This window comes from Ambystoma mexicanum, chromosome 6p (assembly GCF_040938575.1).
Source record: "Ambystoma mexicanum isolate Mex_15411 chromosome 6p, UKY_AmexF1_1, whole genome shotgun sequence".
In the NCBI taxonomy this organism is placed as follows: domain Eukaryota; kingdom Metazoa; phylum Chordata; class Amphibia; order Caudata; family Ambystomatidae; genus Ambystoma; species Ambystoma mexicanum.
In genome coordinates this window covers 519,799,306-519,811,359 of record NC_090935.1, presented here as the reverse complement: position 1 = coordinate 519,811,359, position 12,054 = coordinate 519,799,306, and positions in this window count along the sequence as shown.

Here is a 12,054-nt window from a genome sequence, read left to right as displayed (position 1 = left end):
TGCAGGGGTAAGTGCAGGCATCAAGTGTCAAGAGCTGGTGGGGACTGTAGGGATACAGAAAACAGCCCCCAAGTGCAGGAGTTACCTTGGAGGCAGTGCAGGAGTACAGCTGGTGTGGGAAGGGACCTGGGCCCGAGATCAGAGGGTAGCCAGGTGACCAGTGCAGTTTCAGTCAGGAGTTCAGCAGGGGAGAGGAAGAGAGAAACTAGAAGCAAAGAGGAAGGTCTTGAGGTGCTTCCGGACCCGGAGATGGTTCTCCTCAAGTTTCAGGGAGGCAGGGAGGCTGTTCCAGACGTAAGCCCCCAGCTGAAGAAAGAGATCTACCACCAACTCGTTGCTTGGACAGGTGACTGATCCTGAAGGAGTAGGAGGCGGATGAGCGAGGAGCTTGAGAAGGAAGACATTTAGAAAGAGAGAGTTGGAGGTAATGAGGCCCCAGGCCCCAGAAGGCCTTGTGGACAATGCAGAGGGTTTTGAACTTAATCCTTGCAGCCATGGGGAGCCAGTGCAGAGATTTCAGTCCTGGAGAGATAGGATCCCTCGGCTTGAGGCCAAGGTCAAGTCTTGCAGTCCTGTTCTGGAAGAGTTGCAGAGGGCAGGGCGTAGAAGCAAGCAGATTTAGAAAGAGGCTATTGCAGTATTTCAGCCTAGATAGAACCAGAGCTCTGGAGACAGTGAGCTTCTGGGGAAGGAGAGGAAAGGAAGAATACCTCTGAAGATGTGAAGCTGGTAGTGTGACTTCTTAGAGACGTCAGAGAAGTGAGAAGAGAAGGAGAGAGTCGAAGATGACCCCGAGGTTTTTAGCCTCACAGGTGGGAGAAGGAAGAGGGCCAAGAGAGGCAGGCCAGAGAGTGACAGGAAAGGAGGGAGCAGGTGTGCCGATGAGGAGAATCTCAGTCTTACTGGCATTAAGGCAGTAGCAGACAGAGGTCAGAGATGAGAGAATGAGAAGAGGTGGCGGATTGGAGCCTGAAAGCAAGCTGAGTGTCGTCCGCATAGCACTGGAAGTTGGGGCAGAGAGCGGCAATGCAATGGGCAAGAAGTGCCAGGTATTGGTTGAGTAGCCAGGGAGAGAGGTTAGATCCCTGGGGAATGCCCCATGTAGAGATAGAGATGGAGGAGAGGAAGGACCCAAGTTGGACCTGGGAGGGTTGATCTGAGATGGAATGAGGTCAGCCAAGCCAGAGCCTGATCAGTGATGCACAGGTTATCACGGAGACGGTTGAGCAGTATGGCATGGTTGACCGTGTCAAAGGCAGAAGAGAGATCAAGTAAGATGAGGACACAGGGGGTATTGGAGTCAAGATTGGAGAGCAGGTCTCTACGGATGTTCAGAAGAGCAGTTCCCATGCTTCTGGCAGCTCTGAAGCCAGACTGATGGTCATTGAGACAACCAATAGATTCAGTGTTAAGATTAAGCTGTGAGATGGCCAGTTTTTCCAGGAGTTTGCACAGGAAATGAGTGATGGAGGTCGGGCAAAGGTTAGCCGGGCCAGAGGGGTCAGCTGAGGGTTTCTTGAGAAGAAAGTGCACAAGAGGGTGCTTCAGGGGGGAAGGGAAGTGCTCCAGTGGCAAAGGAGCGGTTACAAGAGTCAGCCAGGGCAGGAGTGAGGGTGTCAATGTGGTCCTTGATGGTTTTGGAAGAACAGGGAAGAACCTGTTTTGACAAGACTTTCATAGATCAGACTAGTCTAGAAAGAGGGAGGAGACATGGTCACAGGTGGGCCGGAGGTCAAGGAGAGAGTAGAGGGAGGAGGAAAGGACGAGAGGGTGGACAGGATGTCCTGGGTTTTAGAGATGAAATGAGAAGCAAGGGCCATGCAGAGAGCCTGGGAGGGGACATGAGAGGTAGAGACTGCAGCAGGATTGACCAGCTCCTTGCAGATTTTAAAGAGTTCAAACGAGTTGTTAGAAGCCGCAGAGATGCAGGCTAGGATGTTGGGTCTCTTCTTAGTGTGTACAGAGAGCCGGTATTGCCTTTGGAGCAGGCGGCAGGCCAGTTTGTCAGAGTATGAGCAAGAAGCTAGCCATTTCTTCTCAGCCACCTTGCACTTGCATTTAAGGGTGACGAGGTCATAGTCATACCAGGAGTTGCTCTTGGCTTTGGGCTTCAAGCGGATCCTCGTGACAGTGGCAAGAATATCAAGAGTATCAGACATAGCAGGTTGGAGCATGGAAAGGGATGTGTCAGGATGTGAGTCAGCCAGAGCAGGAGGAGGAGGAGAGAAAGTGGCGGCGAAAGCCTCAACTGACACAAGCTTCATGGGACGGATGACCGAGAAGGTAAGTGACAGCGCTGGAATTGGCTTGGCCTGAGGAGTAGAGAGGGAGAGATGGGAAGAAAGGAGAAAGTGATCACTCCAGGAGAGATGAGTGGTGGGGGATATAGAGGGGGAGGTCTGAGGAGATCAGAACATCCAGAGTGTGCCCTTCAGAGTGAGTCGGCCCAGAAAGGGGAGATTAGAAAGAGAGAGAGAGAGTCGCAGAGATCGCGAAATAGTCCAGAGGAGGGACAGGAAGCATCCAGGTGGATGTTAAAGTCTCCAAGAAGGAGGAGGTGAGTGGGCAAGGCCAGGAGGGAGGAGGAGAGGTCTGCCCACTCAGAGAGGAAGGAGGTGAGCTGACCAGGTGGCCAATAGATAGAGCTTGCCAGGAAAGGAGTGATGGATATTGGGCGGTAGTTAGCAGGGCAGGAGGGGTCGGCTGAGGGTTTCTTAAGAAGAGGGTGCACAAGACAGTGCTTCAGGGGGGATGGGAAGACTCCAGTGGTGAAGGAATGGTTGCAGAAGTCAGCCAAAGCAGGAGCCAGGGTGTCAATGTAGTCCTTGATGGTTTTAGAGGAACAGGGGAGAACCTGTTTCGACGACACTTTCATAGATCAGACTTGTCTAGAAACCCCATCTGGGGAGAACAGGGGAAAGGCAGAGAAGGAGGGATGAGAGGTGGCCACAGAAGGACCAGATGAAGAGAGGAGAGTAGAGGTAGGAGGAAGAGAGGAAGAGAGAGAGGACAGGAGAGAGAGCACAGCCACAGGAGGTGGAACTGTGGAACCCCTCGCCATGACACTGTCGGAGGAGAAGGCCAGCTCCATACTTCACCTGCAAGGGATCGAGGGGATCAGCAGCACGGAAGTAGGAGCAGCAAACCAAGGGGAGACGGTGTGTCATCAGTCCCAACACCAATGGGACCTGACCAAAAGCATCCCCAAGCATAGATGAGAACAATGGGCAGGAGAATGGGCTACCACATGACAATCAGTACAAAAACACAGTAACTACACGCATGTGATAGGGAAGATGGGATTATCTAGTAATTCATATGTGCATTTGAAGCCATGGAACCATGAGACACATGCATCTGTGCTGTGATAGTCCATCTTGCCAAGTGAACCGCCTGCACTGCCATAATAACAAGCAACATTGGCAGGCCCAGGCCAACAGGCGACTTGCCCATGCATGTGCCGTGTACTCCCTCAGTAGGCACCACTCCCACCTAGCATTAGCTATACTCATTGTACTGAAACCACCTATGTCCACCATACAAATGTGTGTAGGAAGAACACACCTCATGTTCAATAAGTGTCTTGCTAGTCCACTTATATTTATGGAAGATCGCTCACGGTGAAGAGGCTGGACCCTCCACTGCCCAGGACACCTTCACAGCTGGCAGCTCGTCCACCTCCATCTCTGCACAGGCTGGACGTGAGAGCAGTGGGAGGAGGAGCAGGAAAGAGGCAGCAAGTCCACAGGAGACCTCCACAGAGCCAGCTGTGCCAGTCATGGAGACACCCACCATTCCCATATAAGGGCCCAGTGGCCCCTCCACCAGGTGATGGAGGTGCTACGATAGCCAGACCACAGACGGCTCCTGTGGAGACTTCCAAGAGTGCTGTCCACATGCCTGCACCCACCCAGCTTCCCCCTGAGGCCCCCTCGTCACCTGTGTTGGCTTGGCATCGCCATCGCAAAGCTGGGGTAGACACAGGGAGTGATGGCACCCCAGACGCCCCAGGAGAAAGAGGAAGACACAGACTTGCACTCGCCCTGCTTTAGCCCCAACCCTCTGTAGAGCCCACTGCCAGTGCCACTGGCAGCGATATGGGTGAAGAGTGATGCCATGGAGCAGCAGCAGGCATTTGCCAGGGCAGCAGCTGCAGAATCTGCAGGCCAACAGGAACGGCGCCCAAGGATCTTCCCAGAGGATTTCCCGGACCCTGGACCGCCAGTGCCAGCAGCTCACCCAGACCACCGCTTTCATCTCCACAGTTGGGCAACGAATGAGGGAGCATATAGAGGGCATGTCTGCATTTGCAGAGTACCTCCATTCCTGCACAAAACACTGCAGAACATCCAGGGCCCTGAGTCTGAACCCTCCACCTCCATCAACCCCATGGAGGGATCTGTGGCTAGCACACCAAGGCGGCGCTCCTTGCATCATCCAACTCCAATGGTACTTCAGCAGACTTGAAAGAGGTCAGATAAGTGACTTTTCAGAGCACTGTGTACATAGGCACAAGGGAGGTGAGAGGGCATGTGTATGTTGGGGGTGGTTTGCTGGGGAGGCGGAGTTGAGTTGGGTGTGTAGAGGAACAGACGCACATATCCGCAGATCATACTCCCTACCACCCCTGTATTGGAGCCATGAGGCTGTGCCCTGTCTAACACCAGCTACTGTACTGATACCGCAGCGACTATATGGAAGACGGCATGCATTAAGATGACCATATCGAATGTACCCTCAAGTTGATGACAGCCTACAGGTGGAACTAACTCCCTGAAGGAATATGAGAAAGAGCTAAGAAAATGAACTAATGATGTCATAAGGAAAGAGTGCACAATGTCCGGAAATACTGAATGAACACGATTTATGAATTCTAGAGAAGAAATTACAAAGTAAAGAATCAAGTGAACCTTAAGGTGTAAAAGAAGATTATACAGTAAAAAGTGCTGCCGAAATTTGAACTATGAAGAATGTACAGACGCTGAAATGCAAGATAAATCAAGTCATCATATAGGCTAGCTACAAGTAGTAAATAAAATGCAGGCGGAACCACCATTGTACAGAAACTGGCCATTGGTATCATGAAATAATAAGCCAAAGAATCATGGAGAGAAAATGGAAGGCTGTGTCACAGCAGAATAGCAGGTTATTGGAGCTGCATTGGGAGGCTGCCTGGCCTAAATTCAAGAACTAAGAAGTCGAGGTCAGCTATCTACGTTGAAGAGGGACATGTGTGCGGATGATGAACCCTCTCACGTTAAGGTGCAAGAAAGAACACAAAGGATGCCACGTCTTAATTCATTTAAAACATTTAAAATCTTGCACAATGAGCAGAATTGTGGTCTCTTGTCACGTGAGTCAAGGATGGAAATAGAGCTTGAAATGGAGTTCTAGATACGATAGGGAATTCCCTCACTCCCGTTGCATTCCCAGTATGAGAACACTCTGCAGGGCCAAGTACAAAGAGAATTTCCTGGCAGAAGGCATGGGTGATGAGAGATGCTGGGCTAATTTGGTGGTAGGGCAGCCTCATGTCCTATCTACCTGCACCTGGGTCTTGGCTTACGTGCTGCTAATTGAGCCGAATGTTCCAGACATGGCACAAGCGTTCTAAACCAATTGTATTAGTCCATATAACGAAGGATCTTATAGCTTAAGAAACCAATGAAACACTGTGTTACTGATTTTTCTTAAATGACACGTGTGAAGAGGTAGGCATAATTTGTCCACCTTATATCAGACAGCCAATAACAAATGTAGTTCCTATATGATTGTATATCTAGATGTGTCCCTTAACGAATCCCAACCCTTGATAGGTTTTTCACTATTGTCACGTAGCATGATTTCATTGGAAATCACTGAGAGTATGAGCGTACGTCAGTTGATGTTCGTTGTAAACGCCCTGTTTTATATAATTGCTAATAAAACAGCAACTTGCCATCTTCTTGAGTTTGTCTGGTAATTTGGACTCAGAATTACTCTGGTGTAATCCCATCCAGTAATAAATGCACGTTCCAGGGGCAATATGCTCAGGTGTGTGTTGGGTATGGTGTGTTGGGGAGAGGGGAGGTGGGTGGGAGTGTGTGTTGTGGTTGGTGTGTTGGGGAAGGGGGAGGAGAGTGGGGTTTGTGTTGAGGATGGTGTGTTGGGTAGGGAGGAGGTGGGTGTTGGCGATGGTGTGTTAGGGAGGTGAGTTGTGGAGGGTGAAGGTGGGTGGTGTGTGTGTTGGTGATGGTGTGTTGGGGATGGGGGATGTGGGTGGGGTGGGCATGTTTGGGATAGTATTTTTCACACTTGGTTATAACATTTTAGTTCACTTAAAGCAATGCAATGATATTCCTTTTTGTGTGATTGAGATTTATCCAATGTGTGGCTATGTACAAAGGTCAGCAGCCTGTGGTTATAGATGTGATCAGAAATACTAGTCTATTTGTTCTTGCCACATCAGATGACAATCCCTTTGTGGCAGCACTGAACCTCTAAGCAGTGAGTCATTGTCTTTTGGGGCTGGCATGTCCTCATGAGGGGGCAGGGCAGCATTTTGGCTGAGACAGATGTTGTGCATCTTGGTACAGGCAAGAAAAATGTGTCCAACCTCTCTGGCCTGTACATCAAGGCCCCTCGGGTCCAGTGGAGACTCCACAAACGACCCTTCAGCAGACCAGAGGTCTGCTCTATGCACATCCTGGTACCTCCTGTGGCATATATGGATTGTGCACAGGTTTCATTAGACATCATGGCTGGTGGTATCCAGAGTCATCTGCAAGGGCAAATGTCACGTGTCAGTCACAGTGCATTGTGGATGGGTTTCTTTTTCAAAAGGCATGTTGATGGACACTCTGTTCCTGCATTTATTTCTGCATTGTTGAATAACATGGCTCTCCCTCCCAGTAATGGAATGTAGTGTCATATACTATGGGGCTACATATGCATTGTTGTGTTACACCGAGCTCTCAGCCAGCAGTTGTCATTTCTATGGTCTATAATTGGCATTGCAGGGTGCATGTTGCCTGTATTGTGCCTGTGCATTGCTATCATTCATGTGCTATGACAGGTGATTAGTTGTTCCTGTGCATGTTTGCGGTTTCTGCTTTCCTTCCATTATGGCTTTGCATACATGATTAAAGCAACACAAAAGAGGTGATGGCTGGAGGGTTTTAAATTAATCTTAACCCCTGGCTTTGCTCTGGGCATCCCTCCAGACCATCGTTCTTTGCCTGCCAAGCCATTACAAAAGGGGAAAGACCATATGCAAATCAGGCTTGGTCCCACCCCAAAAGGGGCAGTCCGCCCTGAACTGCTTGGTTACTTCCCTTCTGCACGAGACCACAAGCATCCCCAAACATGTTTCGGCCTTGTTGGGCTCATCAGTGAGGAGTAGCTTGGGTCTCTAGGACCAGCAGGCACCGGACCCACGTCTGGGCATACCTGTCCCAATCGGGGTGACAAAGCAAAAACAAAGAGGTGGTCCCTGGAAAAACCATGTGGGAATCTTTTTATCCATCATGTGGCCTGTTTTACCACCTGCCTTCCCTTGCTGTGTAAAATCTGCAACCAGGGAGCCTAGCCCCTCCATTTACTTCGTGGTACAATTTCCTATGTTTGCCCACCTGTTATGTCCCTGCCACCTTCCTGTACCAAGCTTCAGGCCTGGTCATCCCTGAAGGCTCTGGAGGGAGGAGTGACAGTAGTGAAGGGGGAACCTATGCCTTCAATGTCATCCTACACCATGTGGTCCCTGCCCCCTTCCTCCTTGGTCCTGTCATCCCCTTCCTGGGACAGCTGTGGAGGGGGTGGATGTGCTTGCATGTCTCATCCTAACCCTGTGATTATAAGGCTACAGCCTTATAAGTGGACAGAGGACCAGGGCTCTTTTCCCTTTTCTGGTTGCAGTGGTGTGCTGGATGCGGGGAGGGGGGGGGTAGAAGTGCTCAGGAGGCTACTTCAACAGGGACCCTGTCTTCACTTCTTCCTCCTTCCCCTGTCTTTCCGACCCCAACCTGCTCTACTTTTCCACCAGTAGGGCTCCTGGCCCCTCTGCCCTGCTCCCCCTCTGTCTCTCTCTGTCTCTCTGCCATGCTCCACCCTGGCTCTCTCTGTGTCTCTGTGTCTGCTCCTCCCTGCCTCTCCCTCACTGTGTCTCTGTGCCTGCCATCCTCTCTCACTATGCACCTCCCTCACAGTACACCTCTCTCAGTGTGCACCTCCCTCACTGTGCACCTCCCTTACTGTGTGCGCATCTCACTGTGTGCCTCTCTCACTGTGTGCCTCTCACTGTGCATCCTTCACTCATTGTGCCTCTCACTCACTGTGTGCCTCTCTCACTGTGTGCCTCTCTCACTGTGCCTCTCACTTACTATGCTCCTCTCTCACCGTGTGCCTATCTCAATGTGCGCCTCTCTCACTGTGTGCCTCTCTCACTCGCACTCTCTCCCTTTCTTTCCTCCCTCTCTCCGCCCTTAACGTCTCTACCAGACCCCTGTCTTGTACTCTCTCTTCAACCCTTCCCTACCTCTCAAGGGGCCCCTTCTTACCCTGCATCCAAGGGTACTCCCCAGGTCCCCAGGTTCCAGGCCAGTGAGTGTGGCTAGCTAGCATGCCTGCCATCAATGGCCTGCCTTGTGCCCACATCCCAGTTCAGTCAATCCTCTGTGTCCAGTGTGCCTAAATTACTGTGCTGGTAATGTGTCGACTTCTCTGTATTGCCAGAGGGGGGACCAAATCCACATACACAACGCACCCTCACTGGGTTTAATTCCCTGTCCCCATACTGTGGCCCTGCCTGGGATCCCTCACATGCCCTTCCCCATGTTGTCCTGCCTCCTATGTCCACAGCAGTCCCTGTTCTTTCTATGTTACCTGAGCCAATGCCATGTGCAAAATTGCCAGTGTAATCTGAGCCACAAAAGCCCATTCAAGATGCTTCTCAACAGGCCCATATAACCCTGGAGCAGGCCACATTGAACTATAAACATATATGGACATCAAGTGGCGAATCTCTGCAAATTATCATGACAAAAGTGTAAATCCATAATCTAATATGTAAAGGTTCCTAAAATGTATTCCTCTAAGAATATATGTTCTTTTATCATAGTGTGTTCTATGTCAACTGTGGCTATGAAGCGAGCGCTACCCAATAATATGCCCATACATACATTGTTCGCTCTGTCATCGCTATAACCTGCAGCTAAACACCCAGGAACAGTACTTGTCATTGATAACCCACCACATTTTCTTTTGCTGTATGTTTTCGGTTCTTGGCAAACTTTGTTGGTTGATCTGAGTGGTCTTGCCAGAAGGTAGATGGTCATTTTCTTTTGTAGGAACTCTGTTCTTTCGCCATGGATTGCTCTGTGGGCTATGCACATTTGTTTTATCTGCAGCCAGTGTAGCGTTTTCAGCACAGGGGCGATGTGTTTTCTGCATGGTAGTCTGAGCAGGAATCTGTCCACATTATTTTGGATACGTTGTAGTTTCTTTAGTAGGCATTCTGGCATTCTGAGGAATAAGCTGTTGGTGTAGACTATTCTGGATATGACGAGTAAGATGAAGGTGAGTGTCTTATGGGTGAAGGAGAGGAACAGTAGGATCCTTTTTACCACTTGCAGGAGGAAGAAACATTTCTTGATTATTGCATTTACTTGCGGATCTATTGTTAGTTTGTTATCCATCAGGACTCCCAGGTTTTTTACTGTGGTTGATGGTGTTGGTGCTGAATTGGAGAACTTCCAGCCCTGTAAGATGGGTCAGCAATACATTTGAGAGGAATGGGGATGCAGAGGTTACTCAAACATCAATAAACGAAACGACTCAGGAAGTTGGCAAAAAGATAACTGTTTTAATATAAATTATCTAAAACAGGGAGTACAATGTACTTCATTAGACGTATCATGTCAAGGTCTCAACAAACTTTATAAAAAAGCAAACATTTATACTAAAATCTCCTCATATGTGACGTATAACCTGCGTATTACAAACGTCATCCTACGTGGCTAACTACAAAAACCTACTGAAGAGAATGATAGGGTCTAAGGAAACATCTAAGTATATGATCCATACTCGTCTAATGGGAGTGAGAAAGGTGATAGGTTTCTTAACATCAGGTGGGGCAACTAAGCCCTTTCCTCAAAACAGGTCACTGTGAACGTCACTAAATACACAACGTCCTATTGGCTACTTAACTATAGTACCCCTAATCATGCAATCCTCTATCATTGGTTGGCTTCTAACCTTCGTCAGCATCCTTCAGCCCATGCTAGCAACACGCAGGCCAAGCGTCCAGGTGCTTGTCAGTTCGTCTTAAACATCCACTTCTCCAGAATTAGAAAATCATCCATCATCACCTCAGTGGTCGGTTGTCAATTAAGGCCTTGAACTTGTCCCTGGAGTGTTCATTTGCTCTGGAAGATACAGGGGAGTAAAGGCACGCTCTGCCCTTGTGTGTAGGTGCGACCATCTTGCTCGTCCAACTCCTCCCAACGTGACTGAAGACCATGAAATTGAGCTTTCAGTGTATTAAAAAGACTATTTTCCAATGAGCCTCTGACGTCTTCTTTGTGCTCTCCAAGCTTCGGAACAGGAGGTTCATTCCTTCATAAGATTGTAATTAATTTCTGTTCTTCTCAGCCAAATATGACCATGGCTTCTTGGCTCGTTCAACCTCACCTTTCTGAACTTTGATTGTAATCCAATTGTTTTCTACCTGCGCCATGCTGGAAAAAACGGCCTCTCTCTTTTAGCTCAGCTCTACTTATAGTTTGTACTGGGACCATCCATTCTTTACTCATTCCTATGTATCCATACATTGGCGCTTGCCACAATCTATTCACTATAAAGCTAACCTCATGAAAACCTTGTCTGCTTGCGTTACTTTGTGTTTGTACACGTGTGAACTGGCTTAATATCTTCATCATTTCTGTAGCAAAAGCCTCTTCATCTTGAGCCCAAGACGTTGCTTATCTTTGATACTTTCTTGATGCTTTATAGAATACCGCATTCTCCCATCTCTGCATCTCTTCTATGTACGTCAGCTCGACTTTTGCATGACGTCACCAATCTTCTCCGTCAGTCAGGCATCCTCTTCTTCTGGGATTTCGTTTAAACAGCCATCATACTGTCTTGAATGCAGGTATTGTTTTCTCAATGGGAACCTCGCCTGCAGGATTTCCTTTGGCCTCTGTCGTTTCAATTGTTCTACATAGGTCACATACTCTGTTTTCCAACATATAGGCTTTCTGGGTAAAGTGGTTGAAGTGCTGGTACTTACCTCCTTCTCTACAGTGCTGTTCCTAGTTCTGCCAGCCATGGGATGTAGTGGTTGTTTGCCCCGTTTTTTGAAATAATCATTATTTTAGTTTTGCCTGGGTTGAGTTTGAGGCTGCTTGTATTCATCCAGCCGTAGAGCTCTTGTAGGCAGTCTTCTAGCATTGTGTTTTCTTCAGGTGTGTCATATTTTGTAGATGATCTTTGTGTCATCCACATTAGTTGTAGCATGTGAAGTTGTATCTTTTGATGAGCTTGATTAGAGGAGTCAAGTAAATGTTGAAGAGCATTGGAGATAAGGAGGATCCTTGTGAAACTCCACAGGTGGTTTCCCTTGGCATGGATTTAAAAGGTTTAATCTAGATGATTTCTGTTCTATCTGTTAGGAATAATTTAATCCAGAGTAGTGCTAGGTCAGTGAGTCCTATGTCTTCCAATCGATTGATGAGGATGTTGTGGTTGACTGTGCCGAATGCTGCAGAGAAATCCATAAGTATCAGATCTGTGTTTGTGTCTGAGGCTGCATTAGCCTTTAGATCATCCCAGATTGAGAGGAGAGCTGTTTCCGTACCTCTCATGGGACTGAATCCAACTTGTGCTTGGTCCAGTAGTTGGTGTTTGGCTATCTTTTCTTGTGTTATTCTATAGACGTGGATTTCGAGTTGTTTCGCTGGGTAGGGAATGTTCAAGATGGGTCTGTAGTTGTAGAAGTCTTCCGAGTTGCCCACTGTATCCTGGAGGAGTGGTTTAATGTACGCCGATTTGAATTATCGCAGATGTTTTCCGGTTGAA